The sequence below is a fragment of the Eublepharis macularius genome, chromosome 4, assembly GCF_028583425.1.
Source record: "Eublepharis macularius isolate TG4126 chromosome 4, MPM_Emac_v1.0, whole genome shotgun sequence".
Taxonomy (NCBI): Eukaryota; Metazoa; Chordata; class Lepidosauria; order Squamata; family Eublepharidae; genus Eublepharis; species Eublepharis macularius.
Window position 1 is genome coordinate 161,637,725 of NC_072793.1, and position 23,815 is coordinate 161,661,539.

Here is a 23,815-nt window from a genome sequence, read left to right on the forward strand (position 1 = left end):
CCTTATAACTGAAGGATGCAGCCCCCTCCCAGTCCCCCTGATCCTGGTCTGACTCTAACCATCACACCATCCAGCCCTCCTCTTTCTTCAGCTACTGGTTCTTCTCTGATGGCTTTCCATGGTCCCATATCTTTTATGATTTTAAACTTTGTATTGAAAATGTCAGAATTTCATCGTTTTTCTATTTTATAAAAACTCTTTTGGATAAAAAACACAAGAATAAATATGGTAGCAGTTTGCGCCACTTCAGGGTATGAAGTGAATTACTCTCTAGGAGGATTTTAACATGACCACGTAGCACCACCTCAGCCCCTGAAGCTGACTCTCACTGACTAAGGGCTGGTGTCTAAGTGGAAATGAATCCCTGCTTTTCAACCTTGCCTGACCTCAGTTCCATTCCGAAAGAAATTCCACCTTTTTTCCTACTTTAAGAGCCTTTTCTCAGCTTACAGTTCCTGAAGGGACACTTCAATACCTTTGAATTCTTCCACGGCACTCTCCAGAACGGCATTCCTGTCATGTCACTGAAGTCCCGGACTTTCCATTTTAGTATACAAGGAAAAGCCACTGGACTTGTTTGTTTATGTAACTTAGATTCCTAACCGTCCTTCACCTGTTCTCTTCTAAAGAGGCAAAGATAGAACAATCCTCCAACTAACCTGTCAAGAAACTAGTCTGCTTAGTCTGATTCTTTGCCAAACTCATGCTAAGGCAAAACTGCCTGGTTAGGCCTCAAAGGAGAATTCCAGGAGGCTTAGAGAATCCCAGTGGAATGGACTCCCCAGAGAGAGAGACCTGCACGTCTTTTGCAGAACCCAGATGCACCCAAGATCACGGGAGTACCAAGGCCCGGGACCAAAGAGCAAGGTTTGTCTCCTGCATTCCATCTTGTCAGAAATCAGAGCCCAGGTGCTCTGATGGGTGGCTTGACTGGCTGCAGAGGACCATGTTCGGGGTCTTAGCAAGGCCCTGACCGGTTCTTAGAGAAACAGACACCAGAAATGAATCTGGGGTTAAGGTGTTGAGGTCAGCCAGACTTATTCTCAGGGATTTAAGAACAGTCAATTCTTGTTCTATTTTTAATATAGTTGAAAGGGAATAATCAATTGTAATGACGTACTTGGATATTGTTAAAATTTAATAGCTGCATGAGTTACTTGTTGAGATAAAGTAGATGCTATACACAAATGTCACTGAAATGTTTCAGTAGGCGCTCTCATACAGGATACATGGGTTTTGCTGCTTTGTATGATAAAATACCCTTAAAATAAACAATAAAGCTTTTCATAAGCCACAGTCAATTTCATCAGATTGGTGAGGTGTGTGTGTGTGTCTATTTGTTGACTGAGAAAACAGCTGAAGGGGAAGGAGAAAAGTCACCCCCTTCTCAATTTTGCAGTCCAGATTCCCCGACACCCAAAAAATCCTTTCCTGAACAATTGGTGGGACATCAAACCATGCCAAACAACAGTCTCTGCGCTGCTTTGATAATTACTGAAATATAAATACTAAGTGACTTTACCTGTAATTAAAACGATGTAAACTACATGTAATGATCAGGGACAGAACGGGTCTAGCGCTGCTGGAAGTCAAAAGGGGGGAGGGAGGGGTGGGGGCATATGTTAGTTAAGGGAAGACTAATTAATGTTTTTATATTGGATGTATATGCTAACCTACCAAAAAAATATTTTTTTTTAAAGTCTCTGCGCTGCAGGATTTCCTCATGGGAAAATTCATACTCAAAACATTCCAAGCACTTCCAGTTATAGGAATACTTACAAGCAGATCTTCACTTTCCTCTTGGGTTGTTGATTTATATATGAGAGATTCTACTCTCTGCATCTTCAACGCCTCCAGAGAGGCAGAAATCCAGGCCTCAAGGGAAAATATGTTAATGGCAGGTTAGTTTTTAAGAGGATTACAGGAGTGGTGGGCACTTCACAAATGATCAAGCAAGAAATCCAATTCTTCTATAGCCCAGCACCACTAAAAGGATCAGATTTGGGGGTCAATGAAGGCCATGCAGCTCACTCAGCTATGAGCCAGACCAGCAGGAAGGGGACTAATCTTTATCCCCTATTGTGTACAAGATTTTTTGGTGAAATCAGGGGTCTGGAGATGTGTGCTTGATGGTGCACGCCCTCCACTTCTAGCTTTCCCTACCTTTAGGGATCACTGAAGCTATTTTAGGTCTGCTTTTCCAAAAGGCCTATTTAAAACGTAAAAGGGGCAGATTTCCTTTGCTGTGGGACATACTTGGGACAGTACGTCTAGGCCCTGCGTCACACAGTCTGGTTATCAAACCCTCTCAGGCTCTGACAATACAAACAAGATTTGTTTCACAGCAAGCAAGACCCTTCCCCCACCCCCTTAGATTCAGGCATGCACTTCCTTTTCACTTTACATCCAGAGCACAACTGTAGACTTCTTAGTCTTACGAAGATAGATCAAGATGGGTAGCTGTGTTAGTCTGTCTGGATGGTCACTGAGTCTGCCCTCACCACGAGGCAGCCTGCTAGCAAGCCCAAGCCATGCCAAGGAAGAAGCCGTGTTCCAAAGCAGTAAAGAGCCAGCCTGGACAGTTTACTACAAGGCTGCCATTTTGTGAAAGCGAACCGGTCACGTCCACAGCAGCCAGCCTCACCTTGCTATGCATATCTTGGAAGCTGCCCCAGAATGGAAGCTACGTGCCAGCTGTCCAGAACATCTAATGGACGCATCTCAATGCAGCCACCACATTCCAGAGCTGATGCCATCAAGCCACTGCCAGCTTCCTGGCAGATCCAATCAACCCACCCGGCACTCCCCTCCTTTGTACCCCCCAGGGTACGTTTTGGGGTATTTAAGCAGGCTTCCACTGCCATGAGGTATGCGTGCCATTCCTCTCCTGATCCCAGCCAGGCGTGTGCCATTCCTATCCTGAACCTCTGCTGCCTCTCTTTACGGGACTAGTGCAGGCATTAGATACCGCCACGCGTCACTGCTACATCTTTCTTCCACGCCGTGACTAGGTGAGTATACCCAGTTCCGTCGATCTCAAGCGGGTCCTCCTGCTAATGCAAACAGCTCTATTTTTCCTACTCTTTGTTTCCTAGTATCTTGTATGTACCTCGTTTGTGTGTGTTAGTGTAGGCATACGCAACACTATTAGTAAAACACATTTTATCCTTATTAGTCTCGCCTCTTTATTGCATGAGTAATCCGAAAGAGGGACTCTGGTATACCTGGTTAAGATCCGCAATAATTAAAACCCAGCCTGCATGCTAATTTCCCCATAAATAGCAGTTCTGGTAACAGTAGCACCTATAAGACTAACAACATTTGTGGTAGGTTATGAGCTTTCATAAGTCACAGCTCACTTCTTCAATGGTATCTGAAGTGAGCTGTGGCTCACGAAAGCTCATACCCTACCACAAATGTTGTTAGTCTTATCGGTGCTACTGGACTCTTGCTTGGAGTCTATGAAATCTTCAATGTAATTCCAATTTGTTGTGAAATCTTAATGAGGCTGATGCTTGACAAACTGTAGATTCTTCACCATCAAGCTGGGATTCTCTAACACAGCATAACCCTGGTTTACTAAATGCTGTCTGAGTCTTTACCATATTGTGACTTAGCAACAGATACAGTATTTCATTAGATACAGAAAAATGGAACCAGGGATAAAACTTTTTCCCCCTTCTAAGGGGTTCAAACTTTAGAGAGAGTCACTTCCTCTCCTTATCACCAGGGCCCATACACATATAATGTCCAAATTTCCATTCGGGATAAGCATTTTAGAGTGTAACTACATAAGAAAGCAAGAAAATCTACTCATGCCACAATCATTGGATTATTTTATTTATTTATTATTATCATGGCTAGTGTCACACCGATCCTTGTCTAATCAGTTCCTTATTTCAAACTACACACCTTTTATCCCCAGCCCCCTGCAGTGCCTTACACTCTGGGGCAAACTCTCCTATCTTCCACTAGAATTGCATTGTGACTTTGGTGCTCCTGGGATCTGTCACAAATCTTGCAGAGGACTTTATCATCCTTGCAGAAAAGTTTCAGGCATTCTTGAGGCCGCCCGGAGACCTCCCTCCTTTCCTGGTCATTCTGAAGATCCCTGGCCGAAAAGCCCTTTTGAACAATGCGCAGAAGGTGCTGGTGGGCGATTGCATCCAGGACTGCTTAATGACAGCATGGCAGGTGTGCTCACATGCCAGACTCCCCAGAACTGTGAAATACTGTGAAACATGCAAGCAGTGTGGCCAATCTCCCAGGAAAAATGTCCCCCCCTTGCTTCCCTGGCACCAAAAGTTTAAAAACAAAAGGCCCTGGCATAGGTGTGACCTGGCAAGGCCCAGAGCCACTGCGCACAGGCAGGCCACAGAGAAAAACAGAGCAAACATGCAAACAGTGTGGCTAACCTCCCAGTAAAAATGCTCCACCCTTGCTTCCCAGGCACCAAAAGTTAAAAAACACCAGGCCCTGGCATAGGTGTGAACTGGCAATGCCGAGCCACTGTGCACAGGCAGGCCACAGAGAAAAACAGAGCAAACATGCAAGCAGTGTGGCCAATCTCCCAGTAAAAATGTTCCCCCCTTGCTTCCCTGGAACCAAAAGTTAAAACAGAGGACAATAATCCAGGCCTCAAGAACACCCACACCCACTTTGCAGGCAAAGCCAGTGTGAGGGAAATATATTAAGGCTGGCTAGCATGAAAGCTCTGCGTTGAGAGGGAATTGCTAGAGTCGAGAAATACTGGGCTGTAGCATTATGTGGAAAGGAGACCTAAAGACCAGGGGGAGCAAGTCCCCTATGCTCCAGCATTAATCACCTGTGAATGAATGTCCCAAATTCTTGTGCGAATTATTCGGAATATATGAGTTTCACTAGAATTAGCCAGAGAATCTAGATCGATATCCATAGTATTAATTTTTTCAGATATTGATTTGGACCACTGAGAAACAAGGATCAGCCCTTATATAAGCAATAAGGCTATCGAAGGGAGGCCAAAACTTAAGACGTAACCAATATTTCATGGTAGCAATCCAAGCGCTGGATTCTATGGACGTACCCATTAGTATTATAAGTAGATTTCAAGTAGTTAAATACCGTAGCACCCGATAGGAGCCCTGAGCCGCAAAGTGGTAAGCTGCTGTACTGCAGCCCAAGCCCTGCTCACAGCCTGAGTTCGATCCCGGTGGAAGCTGGGTCCAGGTAGCCAGCTCAAGGTTGACTCAGCCTTCCATCCTTCCAAGGTCAGTAAAATGAGTATCCAGTTTCTTGGCGGGAAAGTTAGGTGACTGGGGAAGGCAATGGCAAGCCACCCCGTAACAAAAGTCTGCTAAGAAAACATCGTGATGGGACGTCCCCCCATGGGTCAGTAATGACTCAGTGCTTGCACAGGGGACTACCTTTACCTACCATAAATACCTTAGAGAAGCACGGGCATCAAGCTAGTTATTTGATAGCTGGTTATAGTGTATGGCATACCTGGATTCAAATTTTCCTCATAGGTGACACGCACTGAGTGAAGGAGGGACATAGAATATCTCTCTGCTTAATATCTCTCAGTTGCTCTGCAGAAAATGGCTATTTGGAAAAGTGGCCTCTATGGCATTATAGCATGTTGAGGGGCCTACTCTCCCCAAACCCTGACTTCTCCAGACTCCACTCCCCCAAATCTCCAGGAATTTCACAACCTGGAGGTGGCAATCCTATTCCAGCTGCCCGGTTGGACCCGAACCGAGCCAAACTGGGTAGCTGCCAGCTGCAGGTGCATGCCAGGCTGCTCACCTCCCCCTCCCTGCAGTGCTTCTGTAGCTCCAGCCACCCAGTTTGGCCCCAATAGAGCCGAACCAGGTGGCTGCCAGGCGCAGGAGGACTCCAGGGAAATGCCAGCACTGGCCACCCTGCCCTCCCCCATCTCAATCGGGGCATTGGGGAGGGGGCAACGCCTGGCCCAGCTGTCCTGCCATCCCCCTGCCCGATGAGGCAAGACAAGGCAGAGACAGCAATGCCTGCCCCATCTGTCCTGCCCTACCCTTTCTAGAACCCGTTGTATTGTTTCCCTACAACGGGATTTGTTACTAGTGAATCCATAAATGAAATCAATTTATTTTATATATACCTTGCAGTTCTCCCCAATGGAAATTTAAAGCTACTCACATCTTCCTCTTCTCTTCCATTTCATCCTCACAACAACCCTTTGAGGTAGCTTAGACTGAGTCTGTGTGACTAGTTCAAGGTCACCCATTAACCATCGACGGCAGACTGGAAACTTGAACCTGGGTTTCCCAGATCCTATCCCAAAATGCTAACTACTATACCGTGCGTGCTCTCTAACCACTTACATATGCTAACTAGCATAATCTGTCTATGATTAAAAAACGGTATTCATGTGATTCAAAATATTATTTTCTAGCCTTGCTAGTTTAGTGTCCAGAGATCAGATGTCACTAATTATCAAGCCCCTAGCAGATCAGATCGCTGAAATCCGACATGACTTACAGATAGTGAATTCAAAAGCTCATACAGCACTTAGTAAGAGCACTGTGGCAGAAAACGATCTGAGGGAGCAGCAGGCATCAGTTGTTATGCTTAAAGAAAAAATGTTAAAATTAGACTTACTCTCCTGGCAGCGGAACATCAAGATTAGGGGCTTGAATGAGGAAGTTACACGTAATGTCGACCTTACAGCCTTTATAGCCACATGGCTCTCCCATCAACTCCAATTGGAGGTTTCACCAATAATAACAAAGGCTTACCGGATTGGCTCTCTTAATCACACAAAAAAAGAAAGTCCAAGGGATGTGCTAATTGAAATCCCTGATCAAAGAGTACGAGTGAAAATCCTTAATGAAGCAAGAAAGAATGGCTCTATGAGCCAAAACACACGTTAAGAAAAACCTAGGTTCAGCACTTGTTCTCTTACCTCAAGGTTTGCCGGGATCTGTAGGAGTCCTGGAAGCTTAAAGTAGGCGTCCTGGAAGCTTAAAGATCTGTAGGGGTCCTGGAAGCTTAAAGTCCTGGAAGCTTAAAGGATCTGTAAGCGTCCTGGAAGCTTAAAGGCGTCCTGGAAGCTTAAAGCTTAAAATACAGGCGCCTGTATTTCCCTTTCCCTTTTTGCTGCTCTGTAAATGCTAAACTTTAAGCTTCCAGGACGCCTACAGATCCCAGCAAACCTTGAGGTAAGAGAACACGTGCTGAACCTAGGTTTTTCTTAACGTGTGTTTTGGCTCTACATCTTAAAAAGGTACTCCACTCATCATTCTCACTGACCTTCCAGCTGAGATTTTAGAAAAAAGAAGAGCTTTGAAATCAGTAACTGTGGTGCTGCGTGAGGCAAATATAAATTACAGATGGGTGAACTACACATACCTGCTTGTCCAATCACAGGGAAAACAAGTTATAATTGAAAATGAAGTATCAGGGAAGCAATTTCTACAAACTCTGAACTTTGTTGCACCCATGGAGTATGACAGAGCTTCGCAGAAGCGCAAAATGCCTCCTTAATTATCACCTTCATCCATTAAAGGGAGTAAAATCCCCATCAAACACATCTGACTCTTACCGAAGCTGTAGTAATCTTTGTTAATATACCTTTATAGATGTTATATGTATCTTTGTAAATTTAAACATTTCTTAGAGGTTATGGGATAGGGGTTGGGAGTACCAATTTAGAATAATTGGAATAGTTCTAAGCTCCTTTCACTAAGTAACAATTAAAGTAGTTAGTTTAGGCTGATAACTGTCTTTCTTAACCTGAGCTCGACAGTTACGGATTATTACTATTTTACCTTATTTAAGTCTCATTAACATAGAATAAGGGGAGGGATTGGTGGGAGGGGGAGGGAAATTGGGGTGGGGTTATTTTTTTCTCTTCTGTTCAGTATCTCATAATTATTTTATTTATCTAAAATTAAAATAAATAAACTTATAAATTTAAAAAAAACAGTATTCATGGAAAGCATCACAAGGCATAGTAAGAGCACGGGACTCTAATCTGGAGAACCAGGTTTGATTCCCTGCTCCTCCACTTGAAGCCAGCTTAGGTCAGTCACAGCTTCTGGGAGCTCTCTCAGCCCACCCACCTCACACGGTGCTTGTTGTTGTGAGGAATAATAATGATATACTTTGTAAACTGCTCTTAGTGGGTGTTAAGTTGTCCTGAAGAGAAGTATATAAAGCAGAAGTTATTAAGATTATATTATTATTTGTACATTTTAAATCACAGAACCTACTCAAAGACCTTTCTACTGCCTTATTATCACTTCTGTTCCATCTCCTGTTTCTACCACAGTTTTATGCTCTTCCCCAGATACCTAATCAGAACACCTATAAATGACATTCTATTGCCAGAAAGGATAACAGGTGCAATTTATGTGAGCGTGCGATTAGCTTCATTTACTTAAATAAGTAGTTCCTTTGGTGTGAAGAAAGGCTTCTTCTTTCACTGAAGCTCTTCCCACACTGCAAACATTTATATGATTTCTCTCGATTCCAGATTCTCTGATGGCACACAAGGTTTGCTCTCTATCTGAAACTCTTTGCATGCTCTGAGCAATGGAAAGATTTCTCCCGTGTGAATTTTTTAGTGTGGAATAATGTTTGACTTCTTAATGAAACTCTTTCCACAATCCAAGCATTTAAATGGTTTCTCCCCTGAATGACTCCTTTGGTGACAAGTAAGGTTTGTGTTGCAACTGAAGCTTTTTCCACGCTCAAAGCATTTATATGGTTTCTCCCCTGTGTGACTTCTTTGGTGCCAAGTAAGACTTGTGCTGCATTTGAAGCTCTTGTCACATTCCAAGCATTCATACGGTTTCTCCTGTGTGCCTCCTTTGGTGCTGAATAAGGTCTTTGCTGTATGTGAAGCGCTTCCTACACTCCAAACATGCATATGGTTTCTCCCCTGTGTGAATCCCTTGGTGACAAGTAAGGTATATGCTGCACGTGAAACACTTCCCACACTTCAAGCATTCGTATGGTTTCTCCCGTGTGACTCCTTTGGTGCTGAGTAAGGGCTGCGCTCTGTGTGAAGCACTTCCCACATTCCAAGCATTCATATGGTTTCTCCCCAGTGTGAATTCTTTGGTGATCATTAAGGCTTTTTCTGTGTGAGAAGCTCTTCCCACCTTCCAAGCATGCATATGGTTTCTCCCCTGGGTGAATTCTTTGGTGATCATTAAGGCTTTTTCTGTGTGAGAAGCTCTTCCCACATTCCAAGCATGCATATGGTTGCTCCCCTGTGTGAATTCTTTGGTGCTGAATAAGGTCTCTGCTGTATGTGAAGCGCTTCCTACACTCGGAACATTCATATGGTTTCTCCCCTGTGTGACTTCTTTGATGATAAGTAAGGTTCGTGTTATATCTGAAGGTTTTCCCACACTCCAAGCATTCATATGGTTTCTCCCGTGTGAATCCCTTGGTGACAAGTAAGGTGTATGCTGCGTGTGAAACTCTTCCCACACTTCAAGCATTCGTATGGTTTCTCCCCTGTGTGACTCCTTTGGTGTCGAGTAAGGGCTGAGCTCTGTGTGAAGCATTTCCCACATTCCAAGCATTCATATGGTTTCTCTCCCGTGTGGCTTCTTTGGTGATCATTAAGGCTTTTTCTGTATGTGAAGCTCTTCCCACATTCCAAGCATGCATACGGTTTCTCCCCTGTGTGAATTCTTTGGTGATCATTAAGGCTTTTTCTGTGTGTGAAGCTCTTCCCACATTCCAAGCATGCATATGGTTTCTCCCCCGTGTGACTCCTTTGGTGACGAATAAGGCTTGTGTAGCATCTGAAGCTTTTCCCACATTCCAAGCATTCATATAATTTCTCCCCCGTGTGACTCCTTTGATGCCGAGTACGGTGGGTGCTATATCTGAAGCATTTCCCACATTCCAAGCATTCATATGGTTTCTCTCCCGTGTGGCTTCTTTGGTGATCATTAAGGCTTTTTCTGTATGTGAAGCTCTTCCCACATTCCAAGCATGCATACGGTTTCTCCCCTGTGTGAATTCTTTGGTGATCATTAAGGCTTTTCCTGTATGTGAAGCTCTTCCCACATTCCAAGCATGCATATGGTTTCTCCCCCGTGTGACTCCTTTGGTGGCAAGTAAGGGCTGTGCTCTGTGTGAAGCTCTTCCCACATTCCAAGCATGCATATGGTTTCTCCCCCGTGTGACTCCTTTGGTGCTGAGTAAGGGCTGTGCTCTGTGTGAAGCACTTCCCACATTCCGAGCATTTATATGGTTTCTCCCCAGTGTGAATCATTTGGTGATCATTAAGGTTTTTTCTGTATGTGAAGCTCTTCCCACATTCCAAGCATGCGTATGGTTTCTCCCCCGTGTGACTCCTTTGGTGCCGAGTAAGGGCTGTGCTCTGTGTGAAGCACTTCCCACATTCCGAGCATTTGTACAGTTTCTCCTCAGTGTAAATTCCCTGGTTTCTCTTAACACTAGACTTGCAGCCAGAACTTTTCCCTTTCTTATTCCTTCTGTTTCCTTTCTTTATTTTTTCTTCAAATACGATTGCCTGGAGATCCTTGCCTTGAAAGATAGATGATTTCTTGTTCTGTTTCTGTTTACCTGGCATGCTTTGATTCTCTGCTTCTTCCTCCATATCCATATCCTTTTCTTTTCCCACATTCACTGTCTTTGGTTCCCCTTCACTTCTTGCTGGAATACAGACAGAGACCCAATAAACGTGCAAGGAACAGAACAATGACTACCTGGCAGAAAGAGTTCTAAGTGACATATTCTTGCTGCAAAGGGCTTGGAGACACCTCTGTCTTTAATGATCAGCAAAGACAGCGAAGGGGAGGGGAAGGGAGATGAGTTGAGAAGGCATTGTGGCCGGTATGTGGCTTTCAGATCCCAGAAGAAAAGCAGCCAGTTGGCTAAACATTATGCTTCACTCCTTTACAGATTACAAGTGAAGAGAAAATTTATCTCCATTTCAATTTCATGTCTTTTACTAGACAGAAGCGCTTTCCATGAGCTTTTCCACAGCAGAAGCTGCCCCCTCCATGGCAGAAAAACCCATCCTGTGGGAATTTCACCTATACCTCAACTCTGGCTCCCCTCCTTCCTCCTTCCTCCTTCCTGAGATAGTAGTTTAATGAGGCCTGCACTGGCACACAGGAGTTAAAGACACTACCTGTGTCTGCAAATAGTAAAGTCCACTCCTCAAGTAAAGATGTAAACCTGAAGCTCTTTGAGTGCCCTAGCCCATTTCCTCCATTTCAGCATCAAGATTTCCCTGAGGTATAGGCTGAAATGAAGGCTGAAGAGAACGACTGGACCGAAATTATTCAGCGAATTTCAAGGCACAGTCAAAACTCCAAACCTGGGTCTCTGCAGTCTCCCAAATGACGATACCACACTGGCTCCCTAATAGGGCCTGATCCTGCCATTGTGAACGAAGATTCCCCACAGCATCTTTCAACATGTTGACAATTCTCTCACAATGAAGAAGTTGTCCCAATTTATTCCTTATCTATCTTCATCTTCTTTGGGAGAAAGGAAAATGAACTCATTTTTCCAGCAAGAAAGGCCCCCTTAAGGAAGGACGAAATAATTCAGTCTCGACTTAGAGCCAAAACACACGTTAAGAAAAACCTAGGTTCAGCACGTGTTCTCTTACCTCAAGGTTTGCCGGGATCTGTAGGAGTCCTGGAAGCTTAAAGATCTGTAGGGGTCCTGGAAGCTTAAAGATCTGTAGGGGTCCTGGAAGCTTAAAGTCCTGGAAGCTTAAAGGATCTGTAAGCGTCCTGGAAGCTTAAAGGCGTCCTGGAAGCTTAAAGCTTAAAATACAGGCGCCTGTATTTCCCTTTCCCTTTTTGCTGCTCTGTAAATGCTAAACTTTAAGCTTCCAGGACGCCTACAGATCCCAGCAAACCTTGAGGTAAGAGAACACGTGCTGAACCTAGGTTTTTCTTAACGTGTGTTTTGGCTCTGAGTTACGATTCAGCTTACACACTTGGCCAAAGCTCAAAGGAATATGGATTCATATCAAGCTGACTTTCAGATATAATGGAATGAAGCCACAGAATTGGCTGGCAGGAACAGCCGCCCCCCACCCCAGGTAGATAGGTCAATATATTCCAAGTGGAATGAAGGCAGAACCACAACTCTCAGATGCTGAAGGGTCCAGCCGCTCATACCTGCTGTGTTCTTGGCTTCCGCAGAGTGATGCACCAACGTCTCACCCACTTCCTCTAGCCAGGAGATAAGGTCAGGTTTGCAGGTCCAAGATCCTTCTGGGAGGAAAAGCAGCATAAACTGACTAGACACATCTTTCAAACTGTATCTGTGCTCCAGACTGTCTAGGATAACAACCATTCATTCTCCAGGAATCTTACAGCATTGAAATTCAGGGGAACAGGTAAGGAACAGAGGGGATATCACAGGACATTCACAAAAGGACATTCACAAAATGACTCAGGACCTTCCATGCACTACTGAAATCATTGCTTACCCAGAGAGGCCACGTTCCCATAGTTCTCCAGCATGACTTCTCTGTAAAGAGCTCTCTGGCCAGCATCCAGCAGAGCCCACTCCTCCTCTGTGAAGTAGACGGCCACCTCCTTGAAGGACACGAGGCCCTGGAGGGAGGAAGCATTTTATCCACAGCTAAGTCCAGGTGGGGAAGTCTTTATTTTCACGTGGGAAAAGGGAGCAGTGTTCATAGCCTACCGTGTTCATGTGACAAGCGGAGGGGAGGCCAAGCAGTTCCTTGTTCATCTTCCTGACCTGATTCTTCTGCAAAATAGCTCTTTCCACTCGTCTGCAAAGAAATTGTGGTTGGGATCCCATCACTGACGTCTTTCTGCTGCCGGCGAGCAAGACAAAGCAGGGGGAAGATTTGTCCCGTAAAATTTGCGACTTTCCCCCCTCCCAACTCTTCTGTCCAAACACTCCACATCCTTTTACAAATATGATGCTCTAGGTCAGCTGTTTACCCAAACACCCTGCAAATATATCCACAAAAGATACTACTTCACAAAAAGTCTTACCGCCCACAAGGCCACAGTTGCCAGCCTGAAAGAATCACGTTCCACTCTTATGCAATTTCTGAAGTTTTCTCCCCAAATCCTCCTCCTGCCTAATCCTCTTGCAACTGTTTTCTCCCTCTTCCCTTGGCAGCTCTCTTAGCTTTTTCCTACTTGCTTTGTTGAATGGGATAGGTGAGAAACCCCAAAACGCTAAACCTGTTGTTGTTGTAACACGAGCCCCTTATTGTGTGCTATTCTTCCGATGGCTTCACGAAAACCTGTGAATTCAGTTGAAGGAATCAGGAAGCTGGTGCACCTACCAGATGTCGCTGCATCAACAGATTTAAGGTAAGCAGCTACTGGGGTGCCAAGAACAGCCTGTAGGCTCCTGATCCGTCAGAAATGACTGCTGCACACAACCAGATTGCAAAGAAGGAGGGGTTCCTTATGCCCCCACAAGCCATTTATTTGTTCAGGCCTAATATCATTGGCCACAGTCCTAGGTCAATGTTGGGATCTATGACTTCTTTTAGAAGACCTGGGCTCTGAGCTGGATCTTGGGGAGAGGCAGGGTGGTCACTTGACCCCGGCGGCACCAAAGAGAGGGGAGCAGCACGGAGGCTTCTACATGCGCACAAGCATGCAGAACAAGCCTGGCCATCAGCCGCCACTCTTTCCCTCTTCCTTGACGGAGTGAGGTGAGGGCTGCTGTGCACATGCGCATGCACGCAGAACACTTGCTGTGGGAGCAGGGTGGGTGTTGTAAGTACTGGATCAGGCGTCTCTGACGGGCCAGCTGCCTTGGCGGAAGTTGTCAGGCTGTCAGGGAGGGAGGGAAAGAGGCCAGTAGTGGTGCTCGCCCCTCACACTCTGGAGGGCAGCAGCTCTGCCTTTGGGAGGCTCTGTTCAGTAGCTGGGTTTGGTGGAGAGGCTGTCTGGAGTGGAGGAATGGCAGGCATGGAAAGAGTTAAGCTTTTCCACAGGTTCTCCCCCCTTCTGCTTCTTCTTCTTCACTTCCTCTCCCAAAGTAATTTCCCTTCAAAACAACAAACACCCACCTTAGTTTGCCCTTAAAGTGCATTTATCCCTACAGTAATCACAACCAGCCTGGTTATACCTGGAATCGGGAAATTCAAGGATGGGGCTTGGCACATGTTTCGTGGCACCTCCCTTTTAAGTACTGGAGACAAATAAGAGCCCACTGCCTAGGTCAGGAGCAGCTCCATTTTCTGCTAAGGGGCACTTTAACTGGCTTTGCACTTGAACCTTTATTTAACACATGAATGCCCCTAAGCATGTGCAGAGTGCTTTCTTTGTCATATTGCTAAGCTCCGTATAGACCCCAGCTTAGCTGCATCTTCAAAGCCCCCATTTGGGAAAGGGGTTCCTGATTGTTTCTTTGGCAATCTCAAAAGATAGGATTTGCAAACCTCTCTTTAAAAAGTCTCTTTTTTGGACTTTTGCATAAATCTCCAACTTTTGCTGTCCCAAAGGTTCAGAGGAGGCAATATGTGTTCAGTGGGTCAAAGATGGGGTGGGGTAAATCAGAATAATGGTACTTGCTTAGTTGCCACATTGCCAGTCTGGAAAAATGTTTTGGAAACAGCCTTGAAAGCAAGTCTATGAAAGTTTCTAGACCTCGAGGACCCCCCTCAGTCTGAATTGTGATTAAAAAGTTTCTCAGTCTGGTTGTTATTCTGCCTCATCACTGGCAATCAGCCCAGCTAGAAGACTCTTCAGTTTTGGGAGACTTCCAGTGGAAAGGAATACCAGGGTTGTAGGGCAGCCATCCTACATACATCCCAGCACAAAGCAGCTTTTGGGAGGAGGAATAATGCCAGGTGTAAAGAGTCCAGCTGGAGCATTCTGGCTGATTTATTTTTGAAATAGTTCTTACTTGCACAATAACCCTGCAGGGTAGGTCTCTACTTCCTCTCAACATCTTGAGATATGTTGATATGCCCAAGGGCATATCATTGGGACAAGGCTGACATGGCCCGGGGAAATTCCCAAATGCAAGCTGAGCTCATATCAGAGAAAGTGCAACGGAACCTAACTGAAGCACAGGAATGGAACCTCCCCACCCCCCAACCAAAGTGAAGGAAGGAGACCAACCCCACATCAAAGAATCACATCCTTTTCTCCCAAAACAAACTGAAGCAAGGCAGACAGCTGCAACGTAACCCAACAGAAGCAGATGGAAGCAAGGGAATGCCTTGTGCTTCCGGTTGGATACTGCTTGGTTCTGATCTGTGGTGTTACCCCATTTGCTGAACCCAGTGCCTGGCTGCTTTGAATGACACTGGTTCTCTTGGCCTAAGTTCCAGCCGTCTCTCTTCCCTCTGTTTGGTTTGGTAGGAATAGATGTGATTCTCTCATTAGATGTTTGCCCCCTCCCTTCACTTTGGTTGTGGGGGGATTGTATTCCTGTCCAGTTTTGTCAGGATGGGCTTTCTCTGGGATGAGTTCCACTTGCATTCGGGAGTGTGCCGACCCATGGCAGCCTTGACCCAGTGACTTTCTGTAAAGAGAGCCAACACAATGTATTCTGTTGTTTAAAAAAGAACAGAAGAAAAATATAAGGGGCACCATTTTTTACTTTTGCCCACACTCAGAAAATAGGTAGATCTGGCCCTGCCTGGGCTACAGACTTTTAAATATATTCTGGATTTCAGGCACAGCCAGAAGCTCCAAGTTCCTTGGCCAAGAGCAGCTCAATACTTACGGAGGATTTGGGAGGCTGAGGGCCCTTTCTCTCAATGGGGTCGAATCTAAGGTAGGCAGGAAGACTGCTTTCTTCACTACCCCACCCCCCCACTCCCCCTCTAAGGAGGGTATATCAGGCCCAGGGACTCTATCAGGTAGGACAGAGAGCCATTGTTGGAAAATGATTTGGAAAATCTGAATAGATCTGAAACATCTTCTTAGAAGATGTTCTCTGCCTGTAAACAACTTCCTTCTGAGAAGCCATTTTAACGCCGCCCTGAGCCCATCTGTGGGGAGGGCAGGGTATAAATAAAATAAATAAATAAATGGGCTCAAACAATTGCTCTCCTTTAATGATCTACGTACAATCAGGAGATGGTATTCTAATATTCTTTTTAGTGAATCTATGTTAAAGTATAAACAATGAATAGAAAGACAAAATGGAGGCAAGAGAATATACCTTTTTTAAAACTTCGAGCTTCTCAAGGGCTTCTGAAGGGCATGCCTATATCTGTATCAGGACTTGCAGGGTCATCTAGAACAGCTGTCCAAATGGTCCCAGGCCTTTAAAAAAACGCAAGGGCAGGAGCTCCAATGTAACCATTTCATGGTCTCTGTTGGCCTCTCTTGTCTACTTTCTGGTGCTCTGACTAGATTCTGGGCCAGGGAATGGAAAACAGGCTGGGAATCCATGTCCATCAATGGAGCCTCCACGTTCTGAGGCACTCTACCCTTGAACGCTGACCGAGGGCCCAGAGGGGTTTTTGGAAAGCCGAGGGGCGTTTCAGCGCAGCAAAGATGGCTCCGGGGAGGCAGGACATCCCCCCTCCCTCCCCCCCATCCCGGGCCAGGGGCCAAGTCCCAGCAAAACAGGTACAAAGAAGGACCGCGTCTGAGCGGGAGCATTTCAGCGCAAGCTACGGAGGGGGGATGCCTTCAGAGAACCTCCCCGGAGCCTTCCTTTCGTGCCCTTCGAGGGCTCAGCTCCCTTCCCAGGCTGGCGGCCAGCGCAAAGCACCGGCCTAGGGCCACGCTCACTCCGGCATGCAGCCCCGAGCCTCCCTCCACAGAAGACGCGGGGAAAGCACTTCGTGCCATGCAGAGTCTCCCGCAAACCCTCTGCTGCCCTCGGGCCCAACTCATGCAGCCCGCGGGGTTTTGGGGGTGGCCCCGAACTAGGAAATCACCCAGCCCTGCTGCACGCTGATGCAGACGCAGGGGAGGGGGGAGCAAAGGCAACCTGAACCCCGGCCAAAGGAAGGCGCCTTCCCGTCGCCGCCACTGACCTTCCAGACAAGCCGCGGTTCGTCTTTCCCGCTGAGAAATGAGTTCTCCTCCCCTCCAGGCGCCCACCTCCTCCTCCAGGCAGGCAGCCCCGAAGGGCGCAGGGAGGAGCCTCCGGCGGGCCGACTGGGCGCCTCTGCGGGGGAGGGGAGGCCGTCATCGCTGCCGGCAATCCGGGGTCATTGTCTCCCCCAGGCCGGGCCCATCCCATCCCCCCCCCTCCCAAAATCCGCCCTGAATGACACAACAGTTTTCAGGTATGGTTGTTGTGGGTTTTCCGGGCTGTATTGCCGTGGTCTTGGCATTGTAGTTCCTGTCGTTTCGCCAGCAGCTGTGGCTGGCATCTTCAGAGGTGTAGCACCAAAAGATAGAGATCTCTCAGTGTCAACACTGAAAGCCTTCGACAATACAGTTTTCACATAGTTTATTTTTAGTCCGCCTCTCACTCAGCTTCCAGGTGGATTACATTTGGACCAGACATGGTTTTTAACAGAAAGGGTCAAATTATTCCTCGCAGTAATAACTTTCTTAGCAGATTTCCAGGCACCTCGTGTTTTGAGCTTAATGCAAGAGACGAGACAGAATTTGATCTGGCGTCTACTTAAGTGGAAATGTCTCGATTTCCATTAGAGCAGGGGTACCCAACCTGCGGCCTCCAAGCTCTTTTTGTGTGGTCCTCCAACCTGCTTATTTGCTGCTATCACCCTGCAATTTTGTTGCATTTTGAGTTAAGATGGGGCCCTCTTTAGGCACTGGGCACTCTAATGCGGTCCCCATGTGCCAAAAGGTTGGGGATCCCTGCATTAGAGGATTTACTCCCGATTAGCCACGCGTGGGAGCGGGCGGGCCTCTTCCTTCTGGAGGAATAGCTGCGCCCTGCAGAGCCGCTTTGCACCGGGATTTACCAAAGCACGCGACCACTTCGAGCGCCTTTAGTTTCGCTTTGAATGGGTCCAGATCCACCATTCCTTCCTTCCTCCTTTCGCCTCACGCGGAAGGTTGGGCTGCATCCTATTGGCTCTCGCTGTCTTGGCTCCGCCCCTAAAGGGACACATTCACCACCAGCAAATGGGTTTTCTTTCTTTTGTCTGGTGCAATGTAAGTAGCAGCTGCGGAGTTGCAAAGTGAGGTTTTAGTGGACTTTTAAACGTCCCTGGGCCATTGCCTCCCCCCGCCCCCCCGCCAGCCCGCCCATTTTACAGGTGAAGGATAAAGGATCATTTTCGCAAGTCTTTCTGGGAACTGAAGTTCCTCTCCCCCACCCCTTTTCCTTTTGTTCCTTCCCCTCGTTGCCTGAAGAGACAGAGAAAGCCTGCGGCAACAGCAACTTTTGCAGGTAGTTCCTCCAGTCACAAGCCTGCTCTCAATGATCTTTGGGGCAGGCAGCTGCAACTTTCTCAGTTTTCTCCAGAGCATTTCTCTCCCCCGCCCCCGCCCCCAGCAAGACAATTTGCAAAAGCTGATGTTGCCATAGGCTCTCTCTGTCTCTTCAGGCAGCGAGGGGAAGGAACAGAAGGGAAAGGGGTGGGGGAGAGGAACTTCAGTTCCCAGAAAGACTTGCGAATATGATCCTTTATCCTTCACGTGTAAAATGTCACTTGTAGCAAGGCTCTTATCAGTCTGTGGCAGCCACGAGGGGTTTGTTTGGGGGACGGGGTAAAGGCTGGAACTGGCAGTAAAGAAATAGTGGTACTACAAAAACCACTGAGAAGCATTAAAGTCACCAGAGAACAATTGCTTAGAAATGAAAACACCTGCTTACTCTACCTGGGGATGGTGCACGACCTTTCTAGGGGCCATTTCAATGCGAACCTCTCACATGAACTTACTGAAGTGCCCACCACACCACTCCTCCCTCAGTCCAACTTCACCTCACACCTCTCACAGCCATCATCTTACTGCTGCCAAGAAGCCTTCTTGCAGCCATCCTGCAAGATACACCGATGCTAAAAAGAGTAAGCAACTTAGAGATGCAGCAAAGAAATATGCAAGTCCTGTTCCTGTGGTGTGCCGAGCAGCAGTGGCCAAGTATCAGCAAGATCACCCCAAGATGCACAGACTGGCAGAGTCCTCTCTGCTCCTCTGCCCCCCCCCGCCAAACGCCACTCTTGCTTGAGGTCATTTGCATATGTGGCCTAATTGGTCATCTCCCTAACATTCTAAAGAGTATACAGTTGCTACTGGGAATAGTTGAATGTGTCCCGAGGTAAAAATAGACCTCCCAGTCTTTTCCTCTAGGGTTGCCAATCTCCCTGTGGGGCTTGCTTTCCTTTGTGGCTACTAGGCTCCCGCCTGCTCGCACCGTTCCCCCTCCATGATGGGTCAGCTGTGGAACTCTGTCTTCTGAGGTAAAAATCAGGTAAAGGAAACTGCACACTGTTGAAGAAAGACAGTACAAGACTCCTGAACAGGGATTTTATATAAAGTCAGTATGGCAACTGAGTTTTTAAATGGGGAGATGGTACACAACCTTTCTAGGGGCAATTTCAATGTGAACCTCTCACATGAACCTGCCAAACTGCCCACCACACCACCCCTCCCTCAATCCAACTCCACCTCACACTTCTTGCAGCCATCATCTCTTACTGCCTCCAAGAAGCCTCATGGCAGACGTTGTGCAAGATGTACTGATACTAAAAGGAGGAAGCAACTTAAGAGATGCAGCAAAGAAATATGCACATCATACTCCTGCGGTGCACTGAGAAGCAGCGACCAAGTACCGACAAGTCCCGTATCCAAAGGAAAGCCCACAAGTTTTTCCTCAAAAAGGGGGCTCCAGTGATGCTGCTCCAGAACCTCAGCCCACCCAAAGTCTGTAATGGCACCAGACTACGAGTGAAAGCCCTCCACAGGAACATCATCGAGGCCACACTGTTCACAGACAGTGCTCGGGGGGAGTTGGTGTTCATACCATGCATACTATTCATACCTTCATATCTGTCTCAGGGGCAGATACTGAAGGTGGCAGGAATTGACTTGATGGAGGACCGGTTCTCATATGGGCAGTTGTACGTGAGCTCACTCAGCAGCCAGGTGATGCTAGCACCTGAGGGGGAAACCACCAATGAGGTCTACAAAGAGGTCCTTCAGTAGAAAAAAATGGATGTAGGTTTCACTTTATTTATCGCACTACAATGTCTTCCCTTTAAAAATCTTTTCAATAAACATGACATTTTGTCTAGATGCACAGAGGAACTCACGTAATTAAAAAGTTTATATAGTTGAATATTTAATATTACTCATGTTATTGTGCATGTGTGCAGTTGAGCATACAGTAGTCAGTACTGTATTTAATGCAAGATACACCGAAGCTAAAAAGAGTAAGCAACTTGGAGATGCGGCAAAGAAATATGCAAGTCCTGCTCCTGCGGTGCACTGAGCCGCAGTGGCAAGATCATCTCAAGGTGCACAGAGTGGCAGCCTCTCTCTAGAAGCTCGGGTACTATGCTATTATACTACAAATGCAATGAAACCGCCCCCCACCCCACAAACCAAAAAATATTGCATACCCATAAGATCCAGCAACCTTTATTGGCATCATAGAAGCGTCAAGAAAGCAATGACAATGGCAATACAGTACAATTTGCCAATTTGTCAAAATGAGGGCAAAATAATTTACAGGTGGTTGTAGTTGTAACTACTAATAAAAATGAAGAACGACAATACACCCTCCCCCCAGGATCCCTACAATCCTCACAGGTATCACAGTCAACCTTCCCTCTCCCTTCCTATCCCCTTTACCATTTCCCTCCCTTTTTCCTCACCCTCAGCACATTTGCCAGAAACTCCACCACCTGTTCAGTAATTTCAGGAGATCAGTCTGCTAACAAAAATTCCACACCTCTAATAGTCGCCATCTTGAAAGAGAGGGCTAATCAGTCGTAAGTGCAGCTTGGTAAACAGCGGGCAGTATAAAAGTATATGCTGAATGGAGTCAGGTTCACGGCAGTGACACCTGCAGAATCTTCCCTCATGAGGAACATCCTTATATCTGCCTGTGGCCATGGCTGAGGGAAATATATTAAGACTAGCTAGCATGAAAGCTCTGTGTTGAGAGGGAATTGCTAGAGTCGAGAAATACTGGGCCATAGCATTATGTGGAAAGGAAAGACCTCAAGACCGGGGGGAGCAAGTCCCCTCTGCACCAGCATTTATCACCTGTGAATCAATGTCCCAAATTCTCGTGCAAATTATTCAGAATATGAGTTTCACTAGAATTAGCCAGAGAATCTAGATCGATATCCAGAGTATTAATTTTTTCAGATATTGATTGGGACTACTGAGAAACAAGGATTGGCCCTTTTAGAAGCAATAAGGCTATTGGAGGGAGGGCGAAAATAAAGACGTAACCAATATTTAAAGATAGCAATCCAAGCACAGGATTCTATGGACATACCCATAAGTATTATAACTAGATTTAAAGTGGTTAAATACCGTAGCACCTGATAGGAGCCGTGAGCCGCAGAGTGGCAAGCTGCTGTACTGCAGCCCAAGCCCTGCTCACAGCCTGAGTTCGATGCCGGTGGAAGCCGGGTCCAGGTAGCTGGCTCAGAGTTGACTCAGCCTTCCATCCTTCCAAGGTCGATAAAATGAGTTCTAAAGAATCCAGTTTCCCTCAAGATCTGCTTTGCTATGACGATTAACAAGTTTCAAGGGCATGAGAGTGGGATTAGCTTCATTTACTTGAAGAAGTAGATCCTTTGGTGTAAAGAAAGGCTTCTTTCGCTGAAGTTCTTCCCACACTGCAAACATTTATACGATTTCTCTCGACTGCGGATTCTCTGATGGCACACAAGGTTTGCTCTCTATCTGAAACTCTTTGCACGCTCTGAGCAATGGTATGATTTCTTCCATGTGAATTTTTTAGTGTGGAATAATGTTTGACTTGTAAATGAAACTCTTTCCACAATCCAAGCATTTAAACGGTTTCTCCCCTGAATGACTTCTTTGGTGACAGGTAAGGTTTGTGTTGCAACTGAAGCTTTTCCCATGCTCCAAGCAATTATATGGTTTCTCCCGTGTGACTTCTTTGGTGCCAAGTAAGGCTTGTGCTGCATTTGAAGCTCTTGTCACATTCCAAGCATTCATACAGTTTCTTCTGTGTGCCTCCTTTGGTGCTGAATAAGGTCTTTGCTGTTTGTGAAGCTCTTCCTACACTCCAAACATGCATATGGTTTCTCCCGTGTGACTTCTTTGATGGTAAGTAAGGTTCATGTTATATCTAAGGTTTTCCCACACTCCAAGCATTCATATGATTTCTCCCCTGTGTGAATCCCTTGGTGACAAGTAAGGTGTATGCTGCGTGTGAAACTCTTCCCACATTCCAAGCATTCATATGGTTTCTCCCCCGTATGACTCCTTTGGTGCCAAGTAAGGGCTGTGCTGTGTGTGAAGCACTTACCACGTTCCAAGCATTTATATGGTTTCTCCCGTGTGACTCCTTTGGTGCCGAGTAAGGCTTGTGCTGCGTGTGAAGCTCTTCCCACATTCCAAGCATTCATATGGTTTCTCCCCCATGTGACTCCTTTGGTGCCGAGTAAGGCTTGTGCTCTGTGTGAAGCACTTCCCACATTCCAAGCATTTATATGGTTTCTCCCCTGTATGACTCCTTTGGTGCTGAGTAAGGCTTGTGGTGCGTGTGAAGCTCTTCCTACACTCCAAGCATTCGTATGGTTTCTCCCCTGTGTGAATTCTTTGGTGATCATTAAGGCTTGTACTGCGTGTGAAGCTCTTCTTATACCCCAAGCATTCATATGGTTTCTCCCCCGTGTGACTCCTTTGGTGTCGAGTAAGGGCTGTGCTCTGTGTGAAGCACTTCCCACATTCCAAGCATTTATATGGTTTCTCCCCAGTGTGAATCCTTTGGTGCCGAGTAAGGCTTGTGGTGCGTGTGAAGCTCTTCCTACACTCCAAACATTCGTATGGTTTCTCCCCTGTGTGAATTCTTTGGTGATCATTAAGGCTTGTGCTGTGTGTGAAACTCTTCCTACATTCCAAGCATTCATATGGTTTCTCCCCCGTGTGACTCCTTTGGTGCCGAGTAAGGGCTGTGCTGTGTGTGAAGCACTTCCCACATTCCAAGCATTTATATGGTTTCTCCCCAGTGTGAATCCTTTGGTGACTATTAAGGTTTTTTCTCTGTGTGAAGCTCCTCCCACATTCCAAGCATGCATATGGTTTCTCCCCAGTGTGAATCCCTTGGTGATAAGTAAGGAGTATGCTGCGTGTGAAACTCTTCCCACATTCCAAGCATTCATATGGTTTCTCCCCAGTGTGAATCCTTTGGTGATCATTAAGGCTTGTCCTGCGTGTGAAGCTCTTCCTACATTCCAAACATTTATACAGTTTCTCCTCAGTGTAAATTCCCTGGTTTCTCTTAACACTAGACTTGCAGCCAGAACTTTTCCCTTTCTTATTCCTTCTGTTTCCTTTCTTTATTTTTTCTTCAAATACGATTGCCTGGAGATCCTTGCCTTGAAAGGTAGATGATTTCTTGTTCTGTTTCTGGTTACCTGGCCTGCTTTGATTCTCTGCTTCTTCATCCATATCCATATCCTTTTCTTTTCCCACATTCACTATCTTTGGTTCCCCTTCATTTCGTACTGGAATACAGAGAGACACAATAAACATGCAAGGAACAGGAACAATGACAGCCTAGCAGAAAGAGTTCTAAGTGACGTATTCTTACTGCAAAGGGCTTGGAGACACCTCTGTCTTTAATGATCAGCAAAGACAGCAAAGGGGAGGGGAAGGGAGATGAGTTGAGAAGGCATTGTGGCCGGTATGTGGCTTTCAGATCCTAGAAGCAAAGCAGCCTGTTGGCTAAACATTATACTTCACTCCTT

At 46.2% G+C, this 23,815-nt stretch overlaps 2 pseudogenes; both read right to left on the bottom strand.

Annotated features, from left to right (window-relative positions):
* Positions 1–8,749: 8,749 nt before the first annotated feature.
* On the bottom strand, positions 8,750–17,056 carry LOC129328240 (zinc finger protein 883-like; annotated as a pseudogene).
* A 3,441-nt stretch (positions 17,057–20,497) lies between these two features.
* The window catches only part of LOC129327740 (zinc finger protein 850-like), a 35,292-nt pseudogene continuing 31,974 nt past the window's right edge, over positions 20,498–23,815 (bottom strand).